Below are 18,256 nucleotides of genomic sequence, written 5' to 3'. Positions count from 1 at the left end.
CGAGACCAACAGCACGCGTCGAGGGGCGCTCGTGACACGTGACAGTTTTTGAATGGGACACGGCGGGGCCGGCTTGCGAAAGGCATTCCGGGCGGATATTAAGTGTCGAAGCTTGTTGCAGTCCAATTTAGGGCACGTCATAAACGACAAACCACGAAAACAAGCAACCGGTTTCAAGAGCGCCACGCAAGACTTCTTCAAATATTATGATGCCGCATTACAGATGTAGTCCACGTCAATTTGAGTCGAGTGCGTGCGTGCGTTTGGGAGGCTGGCCACAGGCTGGCCCAACCATGGACGACAGGTCAATGTCTGCCTTCGTTTCGCAGTGAACGAGTCGGTGGGTGCTCGGCGGATGACAGACAATGCACTCGCGACACCGACATGCAACCTATCCGGGTTTTGGCTGCAGGGAAAGTCAAACCGCGACAGGGGGTCCCGAGGGAGCAGCGCGACCGAGTCCGTCTCCCTCTTCCTCTCCTGGCCGTAACTTCGACTCCAGTCGAATTTCTCTTTCATTTGACATCTTATTGGCTCGCCATGGGCTCAGCCTCCCCCATTTTCCGAGAAATCCGGCCCGGCCGGCGAGTGGGCGGGAAGTGGGCTACACTTTGACGCGCCATGACGACGCCGCGCTCACGGGCTAAACGGGACGTCGGCCGAGCGCGTGCGCAATTTGCGGTGCAGTTGGGCCGTTTCTGACTGAGGGAATCACGATCCGGAGGGCAATGCAGGACGAATGATTACCCGACCGCCTTCGTGAGTTCGGCCACTTCGGTGTAACCCGGCCCGCGCTAGATAAGTCCTTCGCGGTGTCGCGAAGTCGCGCAACGATCGCGATAAGCGAGATGAGTCGGCGGGGAAGCTGCTGTCGATTCACTTTCGCCGAGGCAAACGTGTTTGCAGTGTAGCGCGCAGCCAGCCAGCCAATGAGCGCGCCGCGCGGGGCAACCTAACCTAACCAGCGCACAACGGGCTCACTCATTTCGCGCGCTTTGGTGTCTCCGAACAGGGCGACCTCACTTAGCGGCAGGGCTCGCCTTCGCCGGCACGGAAAAAGCCCGAAGCCCCAACCTGACTCAGCAAGTCGTGTACCTATTTACAATTCTCAGATACCAAACTTGACGCGTGAGAACGAGTTGCCCGGGAAAGAAAAGTGGCTGTAACCAGAAATTTCGTCACATGAACTTTACCGAAGAATCAAAACTGACAAACGTGCAGCAAATATGCAGTTTTTCTTCTGGGTTGGCTGCATTGCAGCAAGGACAAAACAGCCCTGCTGTTCGATGGGGCGTTCTAATTGCCGGCTCGTCCTAAATAAAGGTGCGCTTGTTGGCTCTGATTGGTTTGGACTGCATTGCGGGGGCCGTGCAGCCGTCAAGGCCGTCTAGGCCGTCAAGGCCACGGAAGGGCCCGGGGCATGTCAATCCACGGCGAGCGCGAGAGAGACGAGCCACTGTCGGGAAACAGCCCGGCCGGCCGGCAGGCTGACAGGCGGGCCTCTGTTGAACGCACCTCCCGGAGCAGTCTTTGCACCTTCAACAAACTTGGTTCTTCTGCAACAAGTTCTCGGCTTAGATCTGACGGCCGGAGCTACCACAGATTTCCCAGCCTCCTTTCTCTTCATTTGACTAGACGTGGCGGAGCGGCACGCACGATGTTGACAGCACTGTCGCATCTCACGACACGCTACACTTGTCATGGCGCGGCCGGCGCGACGAGGGCGACAAGGGGGGTCATGTCCTCGTCCGTGTTCGACACTGTTTGACACCGCGCACGGCTCTCCTTTCCACCTGGAAGAATGCGGGTGGCACCGTGGCCTGGAGAGACTCTCCAGAGACTCTCCCGGAGAGGCGGTGGCCGCGCGGCGTTTGAAAGCGGCAGCCTAAACGCTGACCGTAAACTTGTCCCACCAACAACCTAACTCAATTCCGTGTCCATACGGGGCTCTGCTTCACCCTGCCCCTAGTTTCCCACAGGCAAGGCCAGCGATACGAAGCACGCGGGAGAGATATATACGGCGTGGTGCACCAAACGTAGTGCGGCTACTGGAAGTAACTCATGGATGATTCATCAGAATTATAGTCCCAGACGAGGGAAAAAAAGTGAAGAGAGAGCGAGATGATGTGTGTTTTTGGCCCGTTAGTACTGAGACTACTGACCTCCCTTCTAGCCCGGGGCTGTAGGCCACGCTGCCTTGTTATCAAATCACCAAGGTGAGGGACGGTCGTCCCTAGCCGACTGCTGTTTTACGGCCTTTCTTTCACCTGTGGTGGGAAATGCTGCCGCTGCCCGGGGTTGCGTTGGTGTGTGTAGAAGGAGTGCGTAGGTGTGAGTCTCCGGACGGCGGAAGTCGAGGACATGATGCTCTGGCCGACGCCCGGCAAATGCCCGCGCGATGTCCCATTTGACGGCGCTAGTGCTGCCCCCTGGCGGCGCGCGCCAGCCGCTGCCCCGCTCGCTCTTCGAGTGGGAGAGAGACAGAGATAAGAGGAACGTGTTGGTGCGTGTTGGCCGCTCCCATTCGCATGCGAGCAGCCAGGTAATTAAAACCGGTGCGAAAGCTGTCGCGTGGGCGCGCTTCACGTCGGAAATATTTCCCCTGTCCGTTGATAAGCATTTCTGGAAGCAAGTCCTCCCGAATGTGGGCTGCGGAACGGAATGAATGGAACCTCGCGTCGCCTGTAGGATGGTCCAGGGCCTATTAGCGGGGCTGGGCTCCGTCAGCGTGGACACTCCCTGTCGAAATGCCGTCTCGCATCATCAAGCCTCGTTATAAACGACAAGATTTAGAGATGCATGAATCATCTAGCGCCCTGCAAGAGAACCGCATTTCATTGAGGCTGGGCTACAAAATCGCGCTGCGTACTCTGCGAAGGGGACAGTTTAAGGCAACTTCTACAATTTTCGTTTCCGGGGTTGGTAAGAAGGCTCTCTGTTTTGCCACGTTCCGCCGCTGGAAGCGTGGAGCAAGTTATCGTCCTCTGACCTGCGCCTTGGCCTGCCGGCCTGCCCCCGACTTAATAAACGATCGCCACCCCGACACTCTTCCTTTTATTCTTTAATGAAATTACAACGAGCCGACACCAATCAATTAGCGTAATTGGTCCGCTCGTGTCGCAATTTGTCGAGTAAACCGAAAGTGAAAGCGAAGGGCCCGGCTTGATTTAGGGACTCGTTGGCAAACAGTGCGCCAAGACGGTGCACTCGTGCCCGGCCGCCCAGGCGCCCTTCGAGACCTCCGCCCACACAGAAAATAAAAAAAGAACACTTTTTATTTTAAAAATTTGAAACAAATGGACGGGATAGAGCGTTAGTTAGTTGTTACATACGCAATTTAGCCGGCCCACCCATTAAGCTAATTGAAGCGAGTGCTGCAGCGTGGCTGCACTGGGCGAGGCAAATTTGGCAGCCGTCGACCGAAAAGGCCCGAAGGGTTGGCCGGCCTGTGTAGCGGCATGCAGCGAGCGATCACGTAATTAAAGGGCCACCGCGTTCGGCAATGCCCTCGCTGCAGTCTGTCTGGGGTCATTAGCTTTGCCCCTTCCTGGTCTGTTTTCCAGTGTTGGCAAGCCAGAAGGAAAAACTTTCAACAAACAAGATTTCGAATTTTTAACGCGGAAAATTGAAAACTTGTTTTGCGACAGCTTGAAAGAGGGCCAAGAGAAACCAACGGTCACAGACAAACGGTTTAGAAAGTGAGGTTGGAAACGCTTATCGTTGAGTTGGCAACAGTGACTGCTCCGTCCTTGGTCTTGATCACGGCCGCATTTGACCGTCACACCGTAACCTCTCTAGAAGGCGCCGGGCGGGCGTGCCTCCTATGGGCCTCAGCGTGCCTGGCCGTCGTGCCGCGACAGTAAGTCCTCCAATTGTCATCGAAGGGAGAAGCAGCGAGCAGGGAAGGTAGGGATTATCGGAAGATTATCATTGATGTAGTGCTCTTTGAGTTTCAAGTGAAGTGGAGATTCGTATCGCAATCAGACACGGGGATAACATGATTGGCCCAGAGCCATTGAAGCTGGCGGGGCGGGCAGAGCGGCGCTTGGAGCCTCCGAGGCGCGATCCCAAGACGGCCGACTAACCTGCTGGGCGCACACTGGAAGAGGAACGAACTAGGTCATTGGATCCGAGTTGTTGTCGCAACAAGCACCACAAACTTTGCACCTTCTTCAACTAGCCGGGGTATCGTTTTACGACAAAAAGAGGACCCATAGGCCTGTCCCTCTTATCCACGGAGCGTGAAAACGTTTGAGCCGGTGGCGGCGGCAGCCTCATGCAGTGCGCGTGCAGGGTGATTCGAACCTACGCACCGCAGGGGCTAACGCATTTCAAAGTAGTTCTGCCAGTCGGCGTCCGCTGGATCGGGTGCCATTCGAAGCGTTCTCTCTCTCTCCCTAGTGGCTCGCCGCCCACGTTGAGGAATGCCCGCGGCCGAACCGTGTGTCTGTCGGCTGCCTCCGCGCTTTCGTCGCTCTGTCTCTGTCGCACTCCCGGGGCGTCGTGGGGCGTGCTGCGCGGTGCTGCCGGAGGACGAGCCGCGTTCGAAGGCAGCACTGTCGTCCGTCTTCCGCGAAATCCTGCAAAACGAGCAGGACCGGCTGACCGCTGCGGAAAAAAGGAATATGGGTGACTGTCCTGTCGGTCCGCCTTGCCGCTCATGTCGCTCGGACGGAACTCATTCTGAATCATGTATGCCCGGCAGCCACTGGCGTAGCCACTGGCGTAGCCACTGGCGTAGCCACTGGCGTAGCCACTGGCGTAGCCACTGGCGTAGCCACTGGCGTAGCCACTGGCGTAGCCACAGCGTCCCAGAGCGGGGAGCCCTTCGGCGCGGTGACGTCAGGACCTTGCCGAGGGTGTTTTTGCGTAAGGGCTGCGCGCGAACCGCGAGGCGCGTTTGGCGTCAAACAAATGGGGTGTCGTTTCTGACGCCGCCCCCGTCGCCAAGACCACTGTACTCGTCCTGGCGTCTTCGCCCTGGCTCAGCTGACAGCGGGTCGTTGGCCATTGTACAGTGTACAGCCCGGCCGTGAGGCGCCAAGGCGCGTTTAACGACCCGTTGACGTTTCAACACAATTTTTCAGCGTGAATTTTCGGTCTCCAGCATCAAGTGGCTCATAAAAATAGACAGTAGGTCCTGGAAACATTGCAAATTTAAATATTTTAAAGTTTGCTCTGAGTGGTTGCACATTGGCTGCAGTGAGGCCGCCGCGATACCAAGTCGGAATCGGTCAGAAGGCTCTTAAATTAATCAAGAAATAAATGTCAATCGAACCTGATTCGGCCCGATCGTCTATCACGCACGAGCACACGTGCCCGCGAGTTGAACTCCCGGCCGACACTTAACTGGAGTAACAGGTCGAGAATAGATGCGGTTCGCTGTGACTTAAATTGTGAACGACGGGTCTGAGTCCGAGGACCGGGGCGCGGAAAAGAATTTCCAGATTGTTTTCAGAAAATATTTCTTTAGCCCTTTTAGCCAGAAAGGGGGACGAAGCACGTGCGACTTTGGCGAGCGTCGCCTCCTTTCCACGGGGCCGTGAAACGCGTGAAACTGAGGAACCGGGAAATAAATACTCTCCACTCAGGCCGGCTGCTTCCGAACGGAGCCTTGTCTCGCTCTGTCTCTCTCGCTCTCACGGGGCGTGGCGCAGGGCCGCGAGAGAGACAGAGCGATGCTCGAGGGCGGTCCGTCCTAAACAAATGCCGCGCTGGGCAAACACGCGCCGCAACACGTGTGAGTGCGTGTGAGCGGGGCGGTGCGCCGATCGGGCCGCGTGCGAGAAGAGAGAGAGAGAGAGAGTGAGAGAGAGAGAGAGAGAGAGAGAGAGAGAGAGAGAGAGAGAGAGAGAGAGAGAGAGAGAGAGAGAGAGAGAGAGAGCTGGCTGCCGCCACACGGTGGGGTGAGAGCAAAGCTGTTCCGGAGGCAGCCCCGCGAGTGCAACAGCGACCGCCGTGCCGCCTTTGACGCGCCGCGCTGTGTGGTATACGCCGTGCCGCTGTGTCCCGCGACTAATGATCGGACACTTACCAAAGCAAACACCTGTCAGCGAGTGGGCGGCGCGGGCGCGGGCAGGCCTGCCTCTCTGTCTCTCTCGCGCTCGCGGGGCGTCCCGCGGGGGTGCGAGAGAGACGGGGCGACGTACAAGCGAGCAAGCCGCCGAATCGGCTCCGACACGCGGCCACTGCCAACCACCATGCAGAGCGATCCTGCATGAGGGCGTTTCGCCGCTCCGTCTCGCTCACACACCCGCGGTGCGCCCCACGAGTGCGAGAGAGACAGAGCGACGACTGTTCAGCCGCGGCTCGAAATCTGCGCACCTTGGCGCCGTAAACTGCCTCCACTGTATTGTGCGGTTGGATTACGCCGCCTTAGTGTGGCCGACGTGTCGGGCGGCAGTGCGTGCAGGTGTGTGCGTGTGTGCCCCTCCCCCCCTCGGGCGTGGCGCGTGCGTCGTGGTGCCACCCGCACCTGCACCGCGCCCCGCCACGCCCTGCCGCGCGACACGCCGCTGGCTGATGTGTCTGCTGATGGGACAAGACGGCACGACTATGCCAATTCTAAATTTACACTGCAGCATTTGAGCAGACACGGTGTGGCGGCGGGGGCGGCGGCAGCGAGGCGCGAGCGAGGCGAGGACACTGAACTGGAGCAGCACGCCGAGCAGTGTCCCATCTTGCTTGGGGCGGGTCAGGTCAGGAGAGAGAGAGAGAGAGAGAGAGAGAGAGAGAGAGAGAGAGAGAGAGAGAGAGAGAGAGAGAGAGGCCGTGGCGGCTAGGCGTTATTAGACGGTGCCTTTGCGGCTCGTTGGCTCAAGTGCAGTGACTGACTCGGTGCAGTGGAGTGGACGCAGCGCCGCAGCGACGGGCTGACCAGTGACAGTGACCCCAGCTCTGCCGCGCTCTGCAGAGACGACCCGCCGCAACTTGAGGCTCGCGAGGCTGTCGCGACGTCGCCGTCGGACCGCTTTGAGTCTGTTTCACTCTCCGCGCGCCTCTTTTACTGCCTCTCCAGCCGGAGCACCACGCACACGGCTCACTGCGTTCATTTTTCCATCGTTTGGTTTCATCCCAAGACAACAATTTTGCACATTGTGAGGGTCTAGTGCCTTTCGGACGGACGGTGTTCCTTTGTTTTTCTTAAACTGTGCCGGATTCGAACGACGTGTGGTAAGGGCCGGCTGAACTCCAGGCTGGACTCCAGGCTGGACTCCAGGCTGGCCTCCAGGCTGGCTCAGGCTGGCTCCAGGCTGGACTCCAGGCTGGCCTCCAGGCTGGACTCCAGGCTGGACTCCAGGCTGGCCTCCAGGCTGGCCTCCAGGATGGTCTCCAGGCTGGCCTCCAGGATGGTCTCCAGGCTGGCCTCCAGGCTGGTCTCCAGGCTGGCCTCCAGGCTGGCCTCCAGGATGGTCTCCAGATGGACTCCAGGCTGGCCTCCAGAATGGACTCCAGGCTGGCCTCCAGGCTGGCCTCCGGCTGGCTCCAGCTGGCTCCAGGTGGCTCCAGGCTGGCTCCAGATGACCTCCAGGCTGGCCTCCACGGACTCCAGGCTGGCCTCCAGAATGGACTGGACAGCCTCGACGGCGGAGGTGTGGACGCGCCCGCTGATACAATGGGCCCTCGCGACTTGAGCGGACCTTGCTTTCGCCCCGAGTGGCTCGGCATGGTAATGTGTGCGGCGGACACGGCGTACCAGAGACGCGACCGGCCCCGCGAGGCGCGCAGGCTGCGCCCCACCCGCCTAAAGGAGGCCAGCCGCCAGGCAGACGCAGGCGCCCAGGCGACCAGGACGAGCCTCCAGATGGACAAGGTGCTTCAATGGTCCAGTCATCCCAGCCGTTGACACCGTCGGAGTGTCCCCCCGGCCGGCAGTGTCCCGGCGGCGTCCTGGCGGCGTCCTGGCGGCGTCCTGGCGCTAGGCGGGCGGCGTGGTGCCCGCCCCGGTCCTTTGGGCCTTCGGGCCCTGCGGCCCTGTGGGGAAAGGACCTCATGAATACGGGACAAATGAAGATCCCTGACCAGCGCGGTAAATCACGGGGCCTTGACCGGGCCACTGATTGGCATTGGGCGAGGGCAGGGACTTCCAATGGGCACCTTACCACGGACACTGGCCGCCACGGCCTCCATCCATGGCCACCATGGCCTCCACGGCCAGCATGGCCACTCGGAAGGCTTCGGCAGGTGAGCAGGGATATGGGCGAAGGGCTTCTTGACCCGTCCCGACCGCGTCCAGTTCACATGCTTGTCAAATCGTCAAACCGGACTCGCGGTGATCCTCTCCCTAACACTCTTATTTTTAAGAAAATCAACTTGAAATATTATAAATTATTTTCTTGAAGATAAAAGGGTTCTCTTACTTACACCCCGAAAGAAAACAAGACAATTTCAGTCGATGCTCTTGCTCCGAAATTGTCCGGCTCGGAACGACTTTGCCGGTGAAACTCGCCCTGGATTATTTATATCGCGTCGCTTGCCTTTTATTCTGCCCGTGACAGATTAGCATGCCGGGGATTTAGTGCGTGGTGAGGCGCGATCCGAGCCATTTTAGTGGCGGCAACACCTCGAACGATATCTCGAACGATACCTCGAACGATGATACCTCGAACGAGGCAGGCAGGCGTGTTGCGGGCCGTCGTAACTCGTAGGCTCGCTTCCCCCTCGTCACCTGCGTGCCGAAGCTGCCCGAAGCTGCCCGAAGCTGCCCGAAGCTGCCCGAAGCAGGCGGCGACGCGCGTGACGCGCTTCGGCCCGGGTGGAAGGATCTGCAGTTTACACTACATTGGAAAAATATAGATTTTTTGTAATGTTCAACTCAATTTTTAAATAGTTTTTTTCATACTTTAAATTACTGTAATGTATCGTTTAATTGCAGGTAAAGTGTAGTTCAACTACAGTTTAATTGTAGTAAACTACAATTAAACTGCAAAAAAAGTACCAGTTATTTCGGACAACTATAGTTTTTGACCCAGGTTGTCCTAGTCTTCAGATCAGTTAACTATAGTTCAAAGTACAGTTATACTGTAGTTTAGTTACACAGCCAGAGTTAGTTCAAAGGAGAAGACAATCTGCAGTTTGAAATTTTGGTTCAAAATTCAAAATTTTTAATTTTTGAACCCTGATTTGAGAGGACTCTTCCTCCCTCTGACCCCTTAGGTGGTTGACTTTGAGTTAATTGTGTTTTGTGATTGGATGTTGCCGGGAGTTGAATCTCGGACCCATGACTTGTGAAGCAGAGGCTTTGACCACTGCTCCACTGAGCTTCCTTGTGGATAGGGGCTTGGCTACTCGACCACATGGAAAGGCCGGCTTTCCTCAGGAACCAGAGTTCAACTACTAGAAAACTACAGTTTTACTGTAAGCCACTCTGTACTTTGAGTGAAATCCACTTGTCCAAAATGTAATTATAATGAAATTTTCCTCAGAAACCAAGACACCATGGAGTGATTTAATTCAGAGAGCCTTCAAGGTCTTAATTTTCAACGACTGGAGTTGTTACCTTTTCAACTTCTGAGACGCACTGCATCATAATGCTTTCTAGTTTTATTTGTGTTTGACATTTTTTCATCCAGTCATAATGAATTTGATGCCACTTAGCTAGACCTTGTTTGGCGACAAGCTGGCTAAATTTTGTGGCTTGTTGATTTCCACGATACTTTGTGACATGCTACCTGACCAATATGGAACATTATAAAATAAGCAAGCAGATAACCAGATAGTATTTTAAGAATTGGTTACATTCAGCCATATAGGTTTTCATATGGAAGTTTAGTCATGTCTTCTAAAAGTCTCCAACGTCAAGTATTTCAACGTAAACCTTCAAAAGAAATAACTGAAACTTCTAAGAGATATTTCCTTTTCAATCCTTATATTATTTTAATCACTCAATGTAATTGTTTTTGTTTCTTCATATCAAGTTGCAGTGCTTGACATCTTAAACTATGCCTTAAGCGAAAAATTACTACAAATTGTAGTAAACATTCAACTAGTTTGTCATTGTGTAAAAAAGTATGAGCAGAAACTTTATTTCCTTTGTAGATCCTGCTGCAGATATAAGTGTAGGCAGATCTTCAGTAGTGGACTTTTTAAGTAGATTAGTATTGAGAAACTTTTAACTTCACTTTTTAACTACAGATAGTACTTAATACCTGGCCAACAAATAGCAGTTCATCTGGAAAGCAGTTTACATACACAGCAAACTACAGATCCATGAGCAAACTGAAACTGGACTTATTCTGCACTTTGTTCTTAACAAAAACTGCAGTTCAGGAACTGTAGTTTTGGCACTACAGTTTAAACTGCAGTTTCACTACAGATCCTTCCACCCGGGGGGCGTCGTCGCCGAGGTGATCAAATACATCAGAGGATGTTTTGGTTGTTTGCGGATCATAAATAGCGCTGCGCTATACTAAAGCCCTTCCGAGTCCGCGTGGTCCGCGTCGTCGTCCGTGGCGTAGGCCTTCTTGGCGTAGGCCATCAGGAAGTGATAAATCGCCGGCCCGCTGGGGCGGGGGTGGGGGCGTCTGGCTACCTAGGCGCGCGTCTCGCCGCGCCTCGCCTCGCCGCGGCAGTGTGGTGACAGTCGCGTGGCCGCGTAAGAAAGATTGTCGCGGAGATTTGGAGGTTTGTTTTAACGGGCCTTGGAGCTGGAGGCTGGAGGAGTCCGCAACGGGATGGAGAGTGCACTGTAAGACCGGCGAGTCTACGGCCTGGCCGGAGTGGCGGCTGGCTGCGGGCGAGGCGACGCCGACCAAGCCGACAGAGGGCGCTCGCTCCTCAGGCTTACGCAGAGCGCAGCAGGCTCGTTCTAGAGACCCTCCCGTCAGAGATGCGCAAGGGGGGGCCCTCTCAGCCAATCACAGACGATTGGGAGTCCCATGCGGAGCGGGAAGCCCGAATTCGCCCCGCGCGAGGCTACGCAGGTCAGCATCTGGTGCGGCACAGCAGGTATACGGCGGTCGCCCGCTAGCCTGACTCAGGGTGCCTTTGACTACACGGGACTACCAAGCGCTGGCTTGCGCATCTCTGACGGGAGGGTCTCTAGCTCGTTCCGAACAGCACGTCGCTCTGTCTCTCTCGCACTCGTGGCGCGTCCCGTAGGGGTGCGAGAGAGACAGCGACTGGAAGGTCCAGCCCCCGCGGTGAAATGTATGAGTAACAGAGTGCAGCACCACTCTACAGAAATTGTGTTCCAAACACGGTTGCCTTATGCGCCTGGGTGCAGTAGCGGCCGTGTTGCATTTGTTGTCCCAACAGGCTGTGACTTACGACTTTATAGTGAGGCGACGGTAATTAAATGGGCTTCCTCTCTCTCTCTCTCTCTCTCTCTCTCTCTCTCTCTCTCTCTCTCTCTCCCAAAATCTCCTCTGACGGATGGCCGCGCTTCGCTGCTTCGCGGCACGCAAGCCTCGGCGGCTCGGCGCGTCTTAATAGGACGGCTGCTGTGAGTTTTGACCAATCGCGCACTTAAACACTTATTTATGAAAGGAGTAATAAATCGATGGCGAGGTGAGACTGTGCGCGCTGCGCCGCGCTGCTCCGGGATGAGTGGGGATGAAATATTGTGGGGCCCGCGTTCCCGCGTCGCCGTCAGGACGTCAGGACGGTGTGCTCCTTGTTGTTGCCGCTTTCGAAACAAATCCGAGTGGCGCAGTCGGTACAGTCGGTACAATACTGCCGCGGGAAGGGCTAAAGCAACGTCGCGAACGAAGGTTCTCTAATTTCTGTTGGAACTGCGGTGGCGAATTTCCTCTGAGCCGACACGGAATGCGCTTCGTCGCCAAGCAGTGCCGCAAATGCGATAACATGCGGGCTGCACCGGGCCGCACCGCACAGTGGGCCAGAAGACCGGTGGAGGCGGCCAAAACTCTAGACGTGTTTTGAGCTCCAGAGTCGCTAAACAGGCCTCGAACCGAACGTGTGACCCCACCAATGGATTCCTCGTTCGGAGAGCAATCCATTGGTAGGGTCACACGTTGGGTTCGAGTCCCATTCAGCGACTCTGGAGCTCAAAACGCGTCTACAGTTTTGGCCGCCTCCACCGGTCTTCTGGCCCACTGTGCACCGGGCTGTACCGGACACCGCCAACAGGCCTGGCGCCTTGCACTGAGCCGCCGGCGCCGGCCAGAGCCGCCAAGGGCAAAAAATACTTCCAGTGCACTCGATCGTCCAAAAACCTGAAAAAACCGTGGAGCGAGTTTTTGGTCCGTGCTCTTGGACGTGCCTGTACACTGCACGCGGCCGTGCGGCGTGCGTGCAGGCCGAGCCCAGCGCCACGTGCGGCAAGGCAGCGCGAGGCGTGCGTCGAGCGACACCGGCCCGGCCGTGAATTATCATGTGGGTGATACTCGGGGCGGGGCGGGGCGGGGCGGGGGCGCGTCCCGATTGGTGCCTCCTTTTAATGCAGCTTTGGGCCGCCTGGCTGACTGTGAGTAGGGAGGGAGGGGAGGGGGAGGCTCTCCACGTCGATGCAGGGCAGAGCGAACCGCGGGGCAGAGCGTGGCAGAGGGTTACCCCTAATTAGGAGAGCCCCGTCAAGAGAGAGAGAGAGAGAGAGAGAGAGAGAGAGAGAGAGAGAGAGAGAGAGAGAGAGAGAGAGAGAGAGAGAGAGAGGAGAACCGCGCGCCGGCAAGTTTAAGGACTCTGACGTAGGCCGCCCGGACGCAGGCGTGCGCGGCGGGCTTGCCGCTGGCCAAGGCTGACGCGCTGCTCGGCCTGCTCGCCAACAAGGCCACGGTCGTCGCCTCGCCCCGGCAGCGGCGTAGCTAAGAAGGGGTGCATCTCATCCTCGTGCAGCAAGGACGGCAAGGCCCTCCTCGACTAGTACTAGTACTGACTAGTACTAGTACTGACTAGTACTAGTACTGACTAGTACTAGTACTGACTAGTACTAGTACTGACTAGTACGGGTACGGTTACTTCGACAACTAGTTACTGGACCTACTGGTACTAGTACTGACTGCGTACTAGTACTGACTGTACTACACTGACTGTATAGTACTGACTGGTACAAAGTACTGACATATACTAGTACTGCAACTGTATGACCGTCAGTACACTAGACTAGTACTGACTAGTACTAGTACGACTATACTGTATGACTATACCCTAGTACTGACTATACTAGTACTGACTAGTACTGGGTACAAATAAACTAGTACGTTTTCGACTATACTAGTACTGACTAGTACTAGTACTGACTAGTACTAGTACTGACTAGTACTGACTAGTACTGCCCTTCCGCGGCGGGGAGCCTGGTGCCTTGCCTGGTGCAGTCTAATGCCTACATGCCTCCGCTCCCTCGCGCGGCGGACAATTTAGAGAGACGCGTGCTCTGAGGCGTCTCCCCTCCCCCTCCCTCTCCGCGTGGCGCCGCCGGGTCCGCGACGCCTGGCGACGCCTGGGCCTGCATGCCGCTGTTGTGCGTTTGGGTCGGGATTTGTCGCGGGGCTCTGGACGACGGAGTGGTGCGGCGGCGTGGCGCCGTCTCTCTCGCACGCCCTCGGGGGAGATGCAGGCAGCGTATGCAGGCAGCGGAGCGTCCCGGGGCAATTAGGGTGTGCGACAGAGTGGGGTGCGTCGGGCGGGGCAACAAGTGTGGCGGCGGAGTGGAGGACGGGGTTTGGTTCGACAAAGTTTGGACCTCTGGAATGTCTCTGTACTGCTTCACACATTGAAAAGAAAAATTAAAAACCCTGCTTCAAAAAGAATTTTGTGAGTTCCGCAGCGGATCTCGTTGAAACACCCAGGCAGCGTGCCGTGCGTTTCCTCTCTTCCGAATCAGACTGCCAGATTTGAATCGTCGCGCGGGCACGCCCGTCCCGGCTGGACCAATCCGTCGGCCGGCTCGGCTCGTCTCATGGAAATGTAGAAAGGTGTCGCTGTGGACGCCTCGGCCAACCGCACCGGAGTTTCTTCATAAACATGATCCAAGCACGCTGCGCTGCCACCGACCAGGTGCTAATGGCGGGCGTGGCTGGCTCGTCACAAGCTGTGACGCGCTGTGGGTGTTGGTCACAGTCGTGGTAGTGCTCGTCACGGCGTAGCCTTTGCAGCGCGGTGGGCCGCAGGGATGCGGTGAACCCACGCATACGCGGGGCGTGGTGTTGGATTTCATCGGGAAATTCTAGACCCGCGTCGCGCCGCCTCCGGGACACTTTGCTGTCAATTTTATGAACCGCGGGATTAATCGCACGATGACCCGGATGACTGAAAAAATCAGAGATCTTCGCCTGCATGTTCTGACACCGAGCGCAGCTCTAAAAGTAAATAATGTGCAAAAGTTGTTCAAATTTCGTTTTGGTTTTTTGAGAGTTGGAAGAGGTGGTGACGGACGCCAGCGAATCATGTCCCTCCCGAGGCAGTTGCCTGCGGGGAGACCTGATTGAGACACTGTCTCACCACATGCCATAATTTGTACCCCTTTGAGCGTCTCGGTGGGGCTCCACCCAGGGCTCCACCCTGACGGCTTGCTTGTCCAGGAGCGATCGCCCATCCCGATTGCCCCCGAGCCAAAGGCAGCCAGCAGCCAAGGCCTCGGCCAAGGCGGCGCGGGGCGTTGCAGACCGTACAGTCACCTCCAAAAGTGGCCGGGCCCGGACAGGATACGCGCTCACTAAGAGTCCACGGTCAAAAATATTCACGTGGAAGAAATTTCTCATCAGTATAAATTAATTTTATTCGAGTGAACGCCGCGCCCCTCTCCTTCACCTTCCTCGTTTGATCCGGCCGAGGTTTGCCCAGCACTAACTAGCCTGGGTGTGGCTGCGTGGCAGCGTTTTCCCGGGCAATAAAGTTACATTAAAACAGGGCAAAAGCGACCAGGGCGCAGCGTGAGGCCGCCGAGGGCGGTGTTGGCGGTGTGGGCCCGGCCTGTACTGCCGGTACTTCGGCCAATTGCCTTTCCAGCGTCCTATCGTTTGTTTACTAGTAATGCAGGCAACAAGGACAGGGCGCGGCCCTGGGCCGGTAACGTCGCTCTGTCTCTCTCGCGCCACTGCGAGACGCCCCACGGGTGCGAGAGGGACAGAGCGACTGCTGGCAGTAACTGCACTACCGCGTGTACATCAGCGCGCGTCCTGAGTGATGGCGTCCGATCGCGTCTGCCGCGGCGTCCCTACATATTCATGAACGAAAACGAGAGTGCGCTGCACTGTAAGGCACTGCAACGCACTGCACACCTTGCACGCCGCGGCTGTCTTGTCCGCCTGCCCCGCGGCGGCGACGCCTGGACCGCCCGGACAAGCCTAAGAAAAAGAAGACAACAACAATTTTGAGATCGCGTAGACTATTTCATCCAGCAGCAGCCTTGGCGTCAGCGTGAACTCGAGGTGCACGCCGACGACGTCGAGGTGGTGGTTGTGGAGGTGGAGGTAGCGACACACCGCTTTGGCGGCGCTAGCGGCGCTGGCCCATTGTTGGTGCACCTGGGCGGCATTTCGATAGTCATTTCGATAGTCATTTCGATAGTCGTTGCCATTGGCATTGGACCGCGAGGCCGGCGCTGCTGGGGCCGCCGCAGCTGTACTTGCGAGTGCACCGCCCACCGCGGCGGGTCGTTTACTTTATCGGCGTTGCGCGAAATGCGAGAGAGAGGAGAGAGAGAGGGAGGGAGCGAGAGCTCGAAGCAAAGCTCCGTTTTTGAGAGAGTACGGCATTTATTGGGGCTGATTACACCGTGTCCAAGCTCTGGCGGTGGTCATTGACGTGGCCCTGCTCGGCCCGGAGTGGAGACTGACGCGGTGGAGGGGGATCACAGAACACCGGGCGGCCCGCGGGCCCGTGGACACGTAATAAAATTAGCCCAAATTAATTAGGTCTTTCAACCCGAACTGCCGGGGGCCCGACCGCCACGGTGCAGCCATTGAAGGATGCATAACTCTGGGAGGCACGGCGAGCGTCCAGCCGCGGTCCAGCCCGGGGCAGATGAGCCGACGGACGGACAGACAGACAGACAGACAGGCAGGCAGACAGACGGGAGACGCCGTCGGACAGGGAATGCAACACGAACGCAGCGACGACGGCCGTCCCGTGCACGTGTAGGCCGAGACAAGGGATCAACGCGACGGCTGGCCGGGCTGGCCGAAAGGGAAAAGAGAATGACTCAATCGGAAGGGAAGCTGTGCTTATCTCGATGTCCTGCAGAGCAGCGCCGGCGGGGCGGGCGGCGGAGCGGCGGGGCAAGAAAGTAAAAGGACATGAGAGAATCGCCTGCGTGACCGAACTTATTTCTCTCGCGTCACTTTACTTTCTTTCTTCTCACTCTATAAGCGGCCGTGGGATGGCATCGGATGGAATCCCCTCGCCATACGTCAGCCAACATTACGGCCAAGTTTTACGACGAGTCTCGCTCGGGGCGTCGCTGGGGCGTCGCCGGGGCGTCGCCACGCCGGCCTGATAGCAGACGATGCCAGGAGGTAGCGGCAGTAAAAGCTATCGCGTAACTTCTTCATTATGGAAACTATCTTGCGGATCGGTCACGTTCGGACCCGCCGTCGGATCGGCCGGCTCGGGGAAGTCCTCCTAAGCGTCGCTCCGTCCCTCTCGCACCCCTACGCGACGCCCCGTGAGAGCGAGAGAGACGGAGCGGCCTGCAGAGGTGGGCCCAACCTTGCGAGGCCCGGCTGCCCGAGGCACAGGCGCGGACGGCGCCTTGTGTTTTTGGACTCGGCCGGTGTCCGATAAGCAACCGATGCTTTGCTCCGAAACGGCAAGCGACACGCTTTACTTGATTTTTGACGAAAGTTACACGCTGCAGTGGTGTGGGGCGGTGTCCTCTGAGCACTCTGCAGGCGGAACTAAAGGCTCCAGACGTCCCCCTGAAAGCCCTGCCCTCGGAGCGCCGCCACCGCCGCCGCCGCCGTCCCCACCTGGCGTGCCTTCTGCGCCGTTTCGCGGCCGCCAGAAGCCCCCTGCTTTCCCTTTTACGACTGCAGGGACTTTTACCACCCCTACGACCGCGTGCTGTTTGTGTGTCCTGGAGCACATGCTTGGCGCGTTAACCACTGCCAGGGCACTGCCGGGGGGCCGTCTGCCGGAAACCGCAGACCGCCGCGTCGAAAAGTCCAGGCACTGGTTTGGAGGCGTGTGTGTGCAGTGCAGCAAGCGATATCGAATAGGCACGCCCTGGCTGGGCACGCCGGGATGGCACGCCGGTACGGCACGCCCTAAGGCAGGGGCAGCGACATTGTGTCTTCGAGGAGAAGCCTCCCCCGGGACACTGTTACCCTGTTTACGGCTCCATAAACTCCCGGGGGAGCGAGGGAGGGCCGACAGGTCCATCTTGCCCCTTGCCCTGCCTTCCCCTCGCTACCTTTCCCATTACCGGGCTTCCTTCCTCAAGCCCTTCTGTCTGTGATTGGCCACTTGCCCTCGGCGCCGCGTACTGTACGTGTAGTCCCCGGACTCCGCATTGCCCCGCATGCTAATCAGGAAGGACCTGTTCGCGCCGCTTGGACGCGCTGCTGGGAAAATGGCTTCTCAAACTGAGGGGGGAAATAGGCGCCACTTTTTAAAAAAGTCAAAAAAATAATAAAAATTTACAAAAGAGAGAGAATCAAAAAATTGGAAACCACAATCGATGACTTTCAGCGACCGCTCGGTTCTGAGGGGCACTGCTGGGCAGTCCTGCAGCTGTCTCGCTCGCACCCTTACGGACCGACCCATGAGTGCGAGAGAGACGGAGCGACACGGCAGCAGGCCTGCTCCTGGCCAGGCCCGCGACAATGTCCCTAATTTCCATCAACGTGTTCATTCCGAGCTGCGGGGGTGCGGCGGAGGGGGGCTGGCGACCTGACGCGTCCACCGCCCCGCCACAGCCCCGCCACAGCCCCGCCACAGCCCCGCCACAGCCCCGCCACCGCCCCGCCACAGCCCCGCCACAGCCCCGCCACCGCCCCGCCACCGCCCCGCCACCGCCCCGCCACAGCCCCGCCACAGCCCCGCCACAGCCCCGCCACCGTCTCGGCACCATCAAATGCATTCCTGGGCCCGGGAAACAACTCACTTGGCGTGCCCGGGGAATATTTGAGGCCGGTATCGACGGTCGTTGGGGTATCGGGGCGAGGCGCGTCTCGTCCAGGATCGTCCGGGATCGTCCGGGATGCGGGTGGAGCGCCGAGCACCCGGGTCTACGCGCGCAGGGCCTTCCGCGAGCGGACAAACGCAAGCGAGGTATGCAAGACGAGAAGAAGCTGAGAGCAATTGTGTGTACTAAAATCGTTCCTGAAAACTTTGCAAAAATTTGAAAAATCCAAAT

General features: G+C 57.5%; 1 protein-coding gene across 2 annotated transcripts in view; it reads left to right on the top strand.

Annotated features, from left to right (window-relative positions):
- Window positions 1-18,256, top strand: part of LOC117652625 (E3 ubiquitin-protein ligase synoviolin) — a 45,653-nt gene that overhangs the window by 2,958 nt on the left and 24,439 nt on the right. The window contains exon 1 of one of the 2 annotated variants that reach the window (XM_034397683.1): window positions 3,844-3,906. The exons of the other annotated variant lie outside the window; for it this stretch is intronic. The gene's annotated coding sequence lies outside the window, so the exon portion shown is untranslated. Of the gene's footprint in view, window positions 1-3,843; window positions 3,907-18,256 lie in introns of those variants that run through there. 2 annotated transcript variants of the gene reach the window in all.

Source organism: Thrips palmi, unplaced genomic scaffold (genome assembly GCF_012932325.1).
Source record: "Thrips palmi isolate BJ-2018 unplaced genomic scaffold, TpBJ-2018v1 HiC_scaffold_7, whole genome shotgun sequence".
Classification (NCBI taxonomy): domain Eukaryota; kingdom Metazoa; phylum Arthropoda; class Insecta; order Thysanoptera; family Thripidae; genus Thrips; species Thrips palmi.
This window is presented reverse-complemented; position numbering and strand designations above follow the sequence as displayed.